The following is a 12,999-nucleotide window of genomic DNA, read 5'->3' on the forward strand; positions in this document are numbered from 1 at the left end:
CATAGTTTCGTCAAAAAACTTTTTATACTCATTGAACAAATAGATTAGAGGCACAATGCACAAAATAAGAAATAGTTCGACAAAATCCATTAGCTGGTTTCTATAGCAACTGATCTTTTGTTGACTAAGTAAGTTATTTTACTTAAGTATTGTTTACGTTTAAAGCATACATTCTATATTTTGAAATTAAATATACTATTTCACGTTGTCATTTGCTAAGTTTGCCAAATCGAGTGGAATAAAATGAACAATTTTTTTTTTCATGTTAACAGGAGAAAAGCCAGCTAACAGTCAGAAGCTCACAGAAGAATCGACCATGTCTGATCAGTGGGCCTTTCGGACAGAAAATTCGTTAAAGCTCACAAAGAACAAGAAGATAAATGAAGATGCGACTCTTAACTTTTCAGGAGCTGTTGATGAAGCTTTTATACCTCTGATTATTACACTAAAAATTTTTGGATATCGTCTCGATAAAACGCCGCTTAATAAGAAACAGTCTCAGACTTTGAAAAGCTATTTTAGAGGCTGGTTACGTATATTCTCAACTCTGTATTTGCATGTTGTCATGTTTCTCACTATATCAGGATTAATTTACTGGAATAGGATTGTGGTCACGCTTGTGAGGTTTATCCTGTCCACAACATCAGTTCTTACCTTTGACATTCTCATCTTTAATGAATTCCCAGTTAATCAACTTTTGGTATACGTTTCTAACAATCTATACAGAAACACTGACCATTCTAAATACCAGAGGCGACGAATATATGTACTCACTGTAATATGTTGGATGTGGGTTCTTGCATACATTGTTATTGAAAACTTAAGTTTAGGTTTCAATTCAACACCACAGAAATATTTCTACACTGTGTACAAGATTAACGGAACTGAAATCTCTCAAACGTTACTAACCGTTCTCATGTATAGTGATGTCTTTGTTTATGTTTTATTTATCAGAGGAATGCCGATGTTTGTTATGTTTCTTTTTTTGAACTTATGTTACATGTTGAATGACGAGTTCAAAGCATTTCTCAAAGATCTGGAAACAAACAAGAACATCAACGTACATAATGTAACAGATATACGAATGTTGAGACAAAGGTTTCATCGGTTATACAAAAGGTGATTGAAGCAAACTCGGCCTTTACCGGTTGTTTGTTTGTTTGGCAACTCAGTGTAGGAACACTTATCTCCGTCAGGATAACGATGAGTTTAACAAGCTTATCTCCTGCAGCAGACCTTTTGGGGTTTATTTCCAATATTGCTGGAGCTTCTCGTTTCGTCTTGGTGTCCATCGTGATAGCACTTTCTGGATCCATAGTCCATGAGCAAGCAGATCGCTGTGTACTTGCGTTGATATCTATCCTGAGGTCTAGCTTTCAGCAACAAAGTAACACCATAATCTACCACGAGATTGAGCTTTTTCTCAAACTAGTTCAAAACCCACCATATTTCTCTGGGTTGGGGTTCTATAACCTCTCTCGTACATTTATTGTCAGTCTTCTGGGAGCCGTGTTGACGTATGCTGTCATCATCATTCAGATGAATCCAGAGGCGATGAAAAATATTAGTAACAAGAATTCTTAATCACATTCAGTGTTGAACTGAAAATATTTTTTCTATTAATTTTCTTTACTTCACAACAGTTTTTACAACTACACGGTTGTATGTATATAGATAGATCAGTTTTCGTATTGTTTCTTTGCACTATTTTTATTGACATATTTTATAACTATGGTAAATTTGTTGTGTTTTCTTCTTAACTTAATAATCATAAATTTACATATTTTGCCTAAAAACCTAATTATAGAAGCTTATGAAAAGTTTTGTTGAAATGACAATACGAAACATGATCTCTAGCTTTGTGCTTAATTACAAACAACAACTTCTGACTTAAAGGGTTAGAAGACCGCACTGCAAACTCTGACTACTTTAATGACTTGGTCATGGAACAAAAATTACAAATGATTTACACAGAGAGTTTCTGTAAGTCTATTTATTCACTTTTTAATACTTCTATAGACAGGTACATGTAACTTTGATAAATGATCCTTTCGTTACAGAGGTGCTATTGATTTTTGGATAAAAATTACTAGTTTATAACATGTACGTTGGAGAAGGGGTAATTCCAATGGGCTATCTGTGCTCTGCCCACCACGGGTATCGAAACCAGAATTCTAGCGTTGTAAGTCCACAGACATACCGCTGTGCCACTAGGGGGCTTAAGTCAGAAACTAAGCACATTTTACACGTATTCCTAGCATGCTATTAATATCCGTTCTGATATGAAATGGATATAAACAAAACAAAACTGAACTTAAAAACATTAGCAGTGGATAGAAACTATGTCGATGAAATAACTATCCATAAAATTAACGATAAATATCTACAAACGATATATTCTAAATTAAAATCACCTCCAAAAGGATTCATTGGTATAACATTTTCCCTGTCATTTTAGAAAAAAATTGTCAATACATTCCGATTAAAGGGTTATGAAGTAGCTTTCATTTCTCAGAAACAAAATTTTTAACCATTTCCAAACATTAAAAAAATACTAATACAAAGATGGAATTTATTAAATCAATTGTAGTTGTGGTCAAATTTACATGTGATAAACAAGAAGGAAATGAAAAGTAAGATTGAAAAAACATCAATTGAACATAAAATATAAGAATACCATACCCTCAACTGTAGCTGAACATTTCCGGAACTGTGATGACAATTATGACTGTGAAAATGTAATTTAGTCGAAATGTTTTAAGAATATTGAACTTTATAGACAATGTAGAAACAGTGGAATTGTATATTATAAGGATCAGAAACAAACATTTTTATCATGTCTATCTGTTTATCCATTCATTGATCTCTCTACCTATATTCACTTGTCTGCTGGTTGATCAAACTTTACATTAGTATGTATGCAGGTATTGATAGCCACGTGTATAACTGATTTCGTTGTTCAAAGGAATATTTGTCTCACGACCTGAAGACAACGTTTTTTACTTTGGATTTATACAACATGTTTATTGATGTTTTATGGTTTTACTGATACTTGTGGATTAGATACTTGATAGAACTTGCTAATGTCGTTAAATCTTCGTAAAGACTTTTATAATTAAAATCGTAGAACAAGAACGCCCTTATACAACTAGCGTGTGAATTGCGTTTCACCCGTCACTGATGTAGAGAACCTTTCTGTGATTAATTACGTAAAACATCCTTATATTTCGAGCTTTCTTTTAAAAATAACAATACGTTTTAAACTTCCAAGTACAAAAGAGAATATGAAAACATTGAAGAGCCTCTACAAAAGATTATTACCTGGTGACCTCTGTAGGGGATGCAAGCAACCTCATAAAAGACGATTTCTTACCCTCTTCAAAAAGTCCCCTGGTGGTACAGCAGTAAGACTACGGAATTGCAACACTAAAATTCGAGGCTTAATTCCTCGCGGTTGACACATCAGATAGCCCACTATGGCTCTGCCATAAAACAAATAAACCCTCTTGAAACTGTAAACACCTGTTCCTCAGCTGTGCTAGAAATCAAAGCAGTTCGCTTTATACCTAAAATATTTATAAGAGTAATAATGAAAACATCCTTATTTTATCTTACAAGCACTTCTTTTCTGAATGAATTAAAATCAGCTCGAGTTTTTATGCTTTGTTTTATCAATACTTTCTACGATATGTCAACAAATACATTACTTACAGTTTGAAAGAAAACTCTACAGAAGTAACATTAGTTATGTACATGGAAGGTGAATATCCGAATATTTTTTTTCAATAACTCACTATCTAATGAGTTTCTCTATAAGGTGTTTGTATATGGCTTTATATATGAATATCATTAAAAAGTATATAGACGGAACAAATGGCACAACTGCAAGAGTACTTAGCCCACTATCGTAAATTAAATTTTCGTACATGAATATTTATTAATTATTTTTCTCTTATCTTGATTAATGGGAAGGAAAACAATGTAACTAAGCATTCTGAGGCCAATTAGCATTCCATGATATACTGTAAAACACCGTTAGTAACTATAATTGTATATCAATACGTGGAAACAGCTATAAAGACACACAGAAATAACTAAACAAAACGAAAATCTATCTATACTTCTTAAAAATCTTAGATTTTCTGGAGCTTAATACAAAATACTGTACACGAAAAAGAAACATTTATTTTATTATATATATATATACATAAGGTTTGTTTGTTTGTTGGGCCATTTGTGCTGTGACCACAAGGAGTATCGAACACCGGTTTTTAGCGTTATAAGTCGGTAGACTTACCGCTGAGCCACTGGGGCTGATATACACATATTTGCTTTGCATCTTACATATAACGAAAAATTATTGAATATTTACTATTAAATGTGTAAAGCTTATAACTTTGTTTCCATTATCAAAGAAAGACAGGCGTAGTTCCTTACTTAGAATAATAATTAGTAAGTTTCAAACCTAAGCTAGGAAGAAGTGAAATAGAATATTGTTCTATATTTTTACTGTTGTAATTCAAATGATGGCTAGATGAAGCTGTGAGTCTTAATGATAACGTGCAGATCAAAAGGCTTAATAAGATAGGCGAAAAACACTTAGAAAGTTCCAAGGTGTGAAGCATAGTTTCTCGTACATTCGAAGCTAAATTATAAATATGAAATAGTTATGAAGTGTGTAGAGTTGTTTCAAGAGTAGAATTAATAGAAAGATAGCCAAAGAGATAGAGAGAGAGCAGTTTTTTCAAGATAGAGTTGAATCAGTCAGTGTGTTTTGATGAAGTATTTCAATTTGTGTTTGCCATCACACTTATTCAAGTTATTGAGTTGCTTTGTATAAGTAAATTGATTTGTTTTACGTTTGTTAGCGTCATTTGTAATAATTTACGGCAGTGTACAAGCGTTGAAGCTTGTAGAAGTGTTAAAGGAAGGAAATAAACTCATTCATTATAGTTTAAGTGAGCAGTTAATTTAAAAGAACCCACCAAAGAAAGAATAATGACACAACACTTGATGTCATGAGTAAGGTTTATTTTAGATGAAAAGAAAATAGAGCTTTAATTGTTGAAGATAATGATCATAACGTCGAAGAGTGAGAAAAAGGCATTACTTGAGATGATGAAATGATTAAGACAAAATCAGGAAAAAAAGAGACCAAAATTAGAAAAACGAGACATAAAAGTCACAAAAGACCAAGAACAAAGTTACCAGCTTTAACAATATAAAGTAACCTTCCAGTTGAAAACCGTAGCAACTACCCAGCATTGGTGTCTGCCCTATCCAACAGATTAAGAGTGTTGCACCAAAAAGAAGTATCCAGGGCAAAATTTCAGAACAGGACACACAGTAAAGAAGAGGTCTCAGCAAACTTCTAGAATATTTGAAAATACTTTTCCAATTATCTTACCCAGAGGGCCATCGTGAAATTGGCACGTGACCATATTATAGATGCCATAACAAATGAGGATATGAAAATTAGGCTGAAGCAAATCAGGTGTACATCTTTAAAGTAACTTATAGAGTTGGTGATGGAACTAGAATCCATAAAAGTCACGGGTGAACTAATAAAGGCACTATTTAGAATTTACAGAAATATTATGTCCTGCAGTATTGAAACATCAACTCCCACTAGACGAACTTAAATAATAAATCAGATGAGTAGTTAAACAGAGCAAAGGAAATAAACCAAAATATAATATATATTTCAAGTGTAATAAAAAGGGAAGTAATACCAGGACCTGTAGGGAAAGGTTCGTATTGAATAAGAGTTCTCAAAGGATACCAGAAAGTGAAACTGTTATAACTGTGAGAAATCTGGCCATTTCAGCTACTACTGCAAGGAATTAGCAACTGTTATCAAGCCAAGGAGACAGACCCCCAACCAGACCATAGAAACAACTCAGAACTGATTAGACATCGAGACGATAGGAATTAGTTGGATTTATGAGCAAAACTCAGCTGGAAATACTCTATCTACCACGTGTAAGAAACACAAACTAATTATGTAAAGAAAATGGTCCATGAATCTACGAATTTAATGATGTAAAACTTTGCAAAAATATGATTTATGCTGGTTCCATAGCTACAGTTGTTCACTCAAATTTCTTAATGAGAGATAAGAATTTGCCTCCAAAGATGAATAAAGAAGATTAATCGATGCAAACAACATGTGTGCATAAAGTTACAAGGAAAGGGAAGTTATTCGTACAAAAGAAGTAATCGCTGTGCTTCATGTTGTGTGGGTAATTGACATCAAGGAAAAGTGCATTCTGGGAACTGACTTCATACAGAGACACAGATGTGAAGTCAGGCTAGCTTCAGATAGCTTTATAGTACACGACTAGGAAATCCCTGTGCATTACATGACAATTACTACACTGGGGTTGAACATTTAGTGGAAAGAAAAATAGTAGTCATTATACCATCTAGATGTGAGATACTCATATCAGGAGTTAATGGCAATAATTCTTCATCTAGTGACTGGGGTATAGTGGAACCAGATACTTCAGAATGTCATGAGGTATTGGTGGATGGAAGAGCTCTCCTGGATGTAAAGAACAAAGATGTCATACACGACTTTACCCAGGTAAAATTAAATTGGCTTGTGATAAAACAAAAGGTAACTATGCTGTAAGTGCTGATAAAACTAAATTTCACTAATTTGACATGATATGATTGAACAGCTTTTGTTAAGAAAGAGGACAAACTCCAAAGCTAAATAGATGCTTGAAGGAAAGGCAATCCAAGCCAAAGGTCATCCACTGTGATCATCTTTGGAAGTAAATTGGTGAGAAAACAGTCAAAATGGTAGCCACAGAGAAGAACTTGTCAGTGGAACCTCATCCTGTGGAGGAATCTGGAGCTCCTGTCGAGACTACTTCCAAAGGATCATTAAGGTTAGAGCCATCAGAAAATTCATCCAACCACCTAACCAGGAAGAACTTCTTCAGGAACAATAAGAAACAAGATGTCATACCATGGGCCTCAAAATAGAAAACCACCAACACAGATTGTTGTATTTTTTATTAGGATTGTTCGAGTGATTTCATAATTCAGGAAGGGGATAGCTATGTTTTTAATGTAAGCTATAATTTTAATGTTGTGATTTAAATGTTGGCTAGATGGAGCTGCTAGTCTTAACGATAACATTCAGATCTAAAGGATTAATAATATAGATCAAAAATACCTGGAAATGTTTGAGGATGTAACATTAAGTTTTATCATACATTCAAACCAATATTATAAATATGAACTAGCTATGAAGTATATAGAGTTGTTTCAAGAGTAGAGTGAATTGAAAGATGATCAAGTACATAAAGAGATTTTTTCAAGATATACAATTTAATCAGTTAGTGTACTTTCATGAAGTATTTGGATATTTGTTTGCTATCATGCTTATTGAGTTATCTTGTACAAATAAGGTGATTTATTGTAGTTAAGTAACGTCATTTCTAATGCAGACTTATAACACTTTATGGTAGGGTACAAGTGTACAAGCTTGTAGAAACATTAATGAAAGAAATAAACTCATTTGTTATAGTTCAAGTAGACTGAACACTGAATTATTTTCCCCAGATAACTTAAAATAACTTACCAAAAAAGAATGATGATACAACGATATAACTTAATTACGAGCTATACAATCTGTGTTTTTTTTTTACAGAAAAATGTTCATACATATAGCTTTAACTAAATAACCTTGGTCAAGGAAGTGACTAGGCTCCTTTAACCATAGTTACATACTTTTCTGGGTCATTTCTCTCTCTGATATTATGTGTGCCTCACTGGAACAATTTATCCAAAGTTGAACATCATATATGAATGTAGACAACAATATTTTCTCTGGTGAGTCAGATAATACATTATGACCACAACATACATTATTATTTTTTTGATGGAATAGCCAACAGTGTCACAGTTAGTGCAGAATTTCCGGGAAGACTTGGCTCTATGTTTTCTCAGTCTGTAACAGTTCATCACTCATATTACAGAATCTAGATTTACAACTTGAGATGTCTAAAATACTATGAAAGCTTCTAACCTCTATTAAAGACACCATCCTGAGTAAATATGCTCATTTTGGATGTGTTTTAATGTTGAATAAACAATGTTCACTCTGTTTTTTATTGTGTCCAGTCTCTTTCTCTGACACAACTCAGTCAAAGTCAACGAATTCTAATTTACTCTGCAAAAAACTTTGTTAAATATGCATTAATGTTTCAATTTTAAGTGTAGCGTGAGTGTTAGATTTAGTTATTTTAGAAAGCGATAGTTTATCGCAGGTTTGTTTACATAACTGTGTACGAATTTTACATTACGTAGTTCAACTGTTGTGAATTGGCGATTGTTGTATTATTGCATCATGTTACTAGAACTTTTTAAGTTTTTCTTGTCGATTTAATTGAATATTTTTGCAACATAATATCTCGTAGTGTTTGGAAAGTTCTACGCCTCTGTCGGACTATAAATACATGTTTAAAATGTAGTTAGCTAGTTAGATATAGACAGACGAATTTAGACTGCGTGATTGTGAGTTTAGCCATGAAGCGCTATTGTGGTAGTTTTTAAAGTGAAATTACCACAGACCGTATTGTAATAACAGAGTAGAGAAAAATAATTCGTCTCGTCATTTGTGTTCTAAAGTAACTGAACCAACCTGTGTGGACCTTGCCGAAAAGAGCGATAATTTCAAGCTCTAGAAACAAATGTGGTAATCAACAGTGAGGTAAACATTTGTGTTTACATTTATAGATATGTTCTTTAAAAAACGTTTATCATTGTGACAGAGTGATGGAGAGACGGTAGCTAGTAAATACCATTCACTTCCAACCCTTGGGCTAGTCTTGTATGTGTCTAAATATTGGGATTTGAACTGTCACTTATATAATGCATCTACAGTCCAAATGTGTGATTTCACAGTCAAGATAATGTAACCAATAGGAGTTTCCAGCCTCGCAAAGAATCAATGAATATTGAGGACTAATATAGAAATATATTGTTACTAGCAAGGTATTTGTCCAGCCTCGCAAAGAATCAATGCATATTGAGGACTAATATAGAAATATATTGTTACTAGCAAGGTATTTGATAATGCCATGGTTAAAATGTAATGATAAAATGAGAGTATGGGTCGTCCTCTTCAACTATATTCAGCCATACCATTGTAAAAAAATGTCCCTGCTATGGGCGGCATTAAGTGATACTTTTTTTTGGTGCCAGCTTCATGTATTTTGCTACCAGTTTTATCATTTAACTAAAAAGTTCTCATTTGCAGCATCAAAGTGGTGAAATTGAAATAGCTGCCAACTTCAAATCGTTTGTCTGGTTGCATATCTATATAAACTCAATCTTTAGGATCCATTTAAGTTCTTCTATCAAGTGTAATCGAAATTGGTTGATCCAGTTCCTCACAATAGCTTGTGATACTAGGTAGACAAACGGAAAACTCTGCTTTATATACATATAGATTATGAATATACGACAAGCGATTTTTAAACAACAATATGTAAAGCAAATGGATTATTCCAAGGATGCCAACTTTATTTACCTTTTCTATTCTTGGCTTAAATCATATGACAAAGAATATGGATGTTTAGGCTTATTCTAATTTGTTGCTGCGACTCGAATTTCGCAATCAAGTGTTATGGAATTTAGAGACCACTTATTACTGCTTATCGACATGAACATAATATTTGGGAGTTTGCCAGGTTACTTACAGTAGGTGTCTGTAACTTGTTGGCGATAAATTTCCATGATAAACAAACAGCACATAGTCCATGTGTTTAAAAAGAACATATTAGCACAAGTCAAACGTATATACAAATGTTCGTTACACAGTTGGTTATCACAGTTGTTGTATCCAGAGCTTTAAATAATTGCCTCTTTTTCGTCAAATTCCACACTAGCTGGTTCAGTTATCTTAGAACACAATTTGACAAGATGAATTATTCTTCCTGCTCTGTTATTACAAAACAATCTGTGATAATTTTACTTCAAAATTACCACTATAACTGTTGATTACAACAGTTGTTTCCAGAGCTGGAAATAAGTGTTTCTTTTTCGTCCAAATCCACACATGTTAGTTCAATTACTTTCGAACACCATTGAAAAGACAAAATATTCTTCTCTACTCCATTATTACAATACAATCTATGATAATTTCACTTTCAAAATCGTCACTATCCGCTTTTTGTGTACACATGTACAATACAGTACCAATACTGAACAGTCTGACATGTATACAATTCGGCACAGTTCTGGAGACTCTGATATATATACAATACAGCACCAGTCCTGGATACTATTTTTTCTTATTAAGCATTTCTTTTTTGTTTAGCCTTTCACGAAACAACTCAAAACATGGCAAACATAGCTCGGGACGTAGGAGTCTAGCAATAACAATGTAAGACTTACATTGTTGATGTAGTTGAATGAGTTCATCTAGTCTTGGTATATAAATATGTTGATTGAATCTCTTTTGTTGTTGTTGTTGTTGTTCACAATTTTCTGAAGTTTCAACTCCTATGAGGGTCGAATATTTCAGATTTTGTAAAATTACTTAGTTTATTTATTACCTGAAACCGTGGATTGTTTTAAAAAATATTACAGGTCCAAAACTGTGCATAAATAATGTAATCCTCAAATGTTTTTTTAACTGGAATCATGAGTTGACAAAGACTAGTTTATAACGTTTAGCTCTGTTTGAATATTCGTTCTATGTTGATTCATAATTTCAATAGACTCCAAACTTTCGTTGTTTATATATACATGTATATACATATATATATATTCATAATTTCAGTTTTCATTGTTTCGTCGCTCTTGGCGGCATCCTTATGTTTTTATGTAGTCTAAAGAATGAGTAAATATCTAAAAAAGTCTTAATGCTCATAACCTATACTTCTGGGTGTCAATAAAGTAGAAACGTGGTTGGCTAGAGGAGCTCATTTCATCAAAATGAATCATAGCAATTGGTTAATTAAACGTGAAGTTTACTGATCTGTAATCCGTTTTATATATTTATAACATTAGAAGTTAAACAATTTAATGTCAGTAGATAATTCAGTTGAAAGGAAGGCAGGTTTGTGAACACCGTTAATTATATATCACCTGCATAATTCACGAGTGAGCTTCTTTTTTAATAATCCTCACATTAAACTTCTGTTAATTCGATCAACAAGAAGCTATAATTATTTTTATACTTTACAATCAAACTTCATCTCAGTTTCAGAGATGTGGGATTAAGTTACTGTTAATATTTTTAAAGATACGGAATGAACTATTAAACGAGTTTTGAAGCCACGTTCAAGAAAATGAAAACAGAAATGTTATCTATCATTTAACACAGTATATTAACTTTTCATTTATGTATCATTTAATCAGTGAATTCTACGAAAGACATGCTTGTTTAATACTTGAATTGCCGCCTTTATTTTATCTCTTTCGTCATACTTATGGGATTCCATGATATTGAAAATTTTGTTTTATTTTTCCTGTTACGCACCCATTATAAAGATCTAACAAAAAGGTAGATAAAAATCATTTTTTTATATGTTAAATACATCCAAGCAGTCATTTATAGAATTACTTACAATGTTTATGTTATTTTTGTAATGGTTTGTTACAGACACCACGGATATTTCTCTACACCGGCTTCTCTAGAAAAGAAACTCAAGAAAAAGTCTGTTCATTTCTACATACTGATCACCAGGAGAAGTTTGAATATAGTAAGAGTTTTGTTTAGAACTATATTCAAGGTTTAGTTCTGTCAGGACTTCCAAGAATGCAGTATTATGGACGTCAGCAAATCAATCTCATAAAAAAAAAGAAATGAGAGAGAATTAGAAATTTCAATGTGTCTATCTTATAAACGTCCTGGAAAAGTAATTAACAACCTCTCAAGAGTGTTTGAAAAACATTAGTCCCAGCCAGGAATAACTGTTTAAGAGCAGGATTATGATATTTCAAAACTGGATAAATTCTGTTCACGGAGGACGTTTAACTAATCACAAGTAACTCGTGAATAGTGAAATTTTAAATAAACTAATTGAATGTACTTGAATAAAGACATTTTTTAAGTTGTAGAAGAGTTATAGCCGTAATATTTGTATACTGAACAGATTACCCCAATGCGAAAAATCATTATTAGAGATAGAGTTTGTTTTGTATTTCATTTAAGAGTATTATTGTGATTCTAAAAGAAACTGACCAAACCTCCATATTATAATTCTTTATTTATGCAGTTTCAAACTTTATGTTTTACGATGTTTATTGCATTACACAAGTAGCAGTAACAGTATTAGTGTTATGTTTTACGACAGTGTTTATTAAACGATGGGGCGTGCCCCCTGGTGGACGCGGCCTTTTGGCGGGAGAACCCAAAAATAACGACAAAAGAAATAGAAGAGGTGGAGACGACAGTAACCTAACGAACTATCGCTTTGCTTTCAGAGGATTTTTTGTTTTGTTTTTACTCTCGCATTTGCTCACTCCTTACAAGCATTTTTTCATTTAAAAAATTATTAAAAAAGGGTATAGAAAATATAAATTTTGCTGTTATCACTTGCGAAAATTATTTATAGGAGGCGCAACGGAAACTTTATTGAGCTAGGGGGTGCCGCTACTTAAAGTTTGGAAAACAGTGTTTGACTTTCACGATGTTGATTGCAATTCACAAGTATTAGGTCGTCAAGTAATTAATGTCATGTTTTGGAACATTTTCATTAAACAACCCCCCCCCCAAAAAAAAAAGAAAACGTACATCATGTACAATAGTTAAACGAACCGCTTAAACGTAATGGCACACGAAGACACACATTCGGCATATAATGCTGTTTGAATACAAGAAGGGGAAACAACGCCTCTGTAGCCACAAAGAAGATCAAAGAAGTTTATGGAAATGTTTTGAACGTTCGTAAGTGTCAACGATGGTTCGGAAAATTTCGTTCAGGTGACCTTAGCCTTAAAACTGTGATAGCAGGGGCCGACATGTTGGAATTG

This window comes from Limulus polyphemus, unplaced genomic scaffold (assembly GCF_000517525.1).
Source record: "Limulus polyphemus unplaced genomic scaffold, Limulus_polyphemus-2.1.2 Scaffold1003, whole genome shotgun sequence".
Classification (NCBI taxonomy): Eukaryota; Metazoa; Arthropoda; class Merostomata; order Xiphosura; family Limulidae; genus Limulus; species Limulus polyphemus.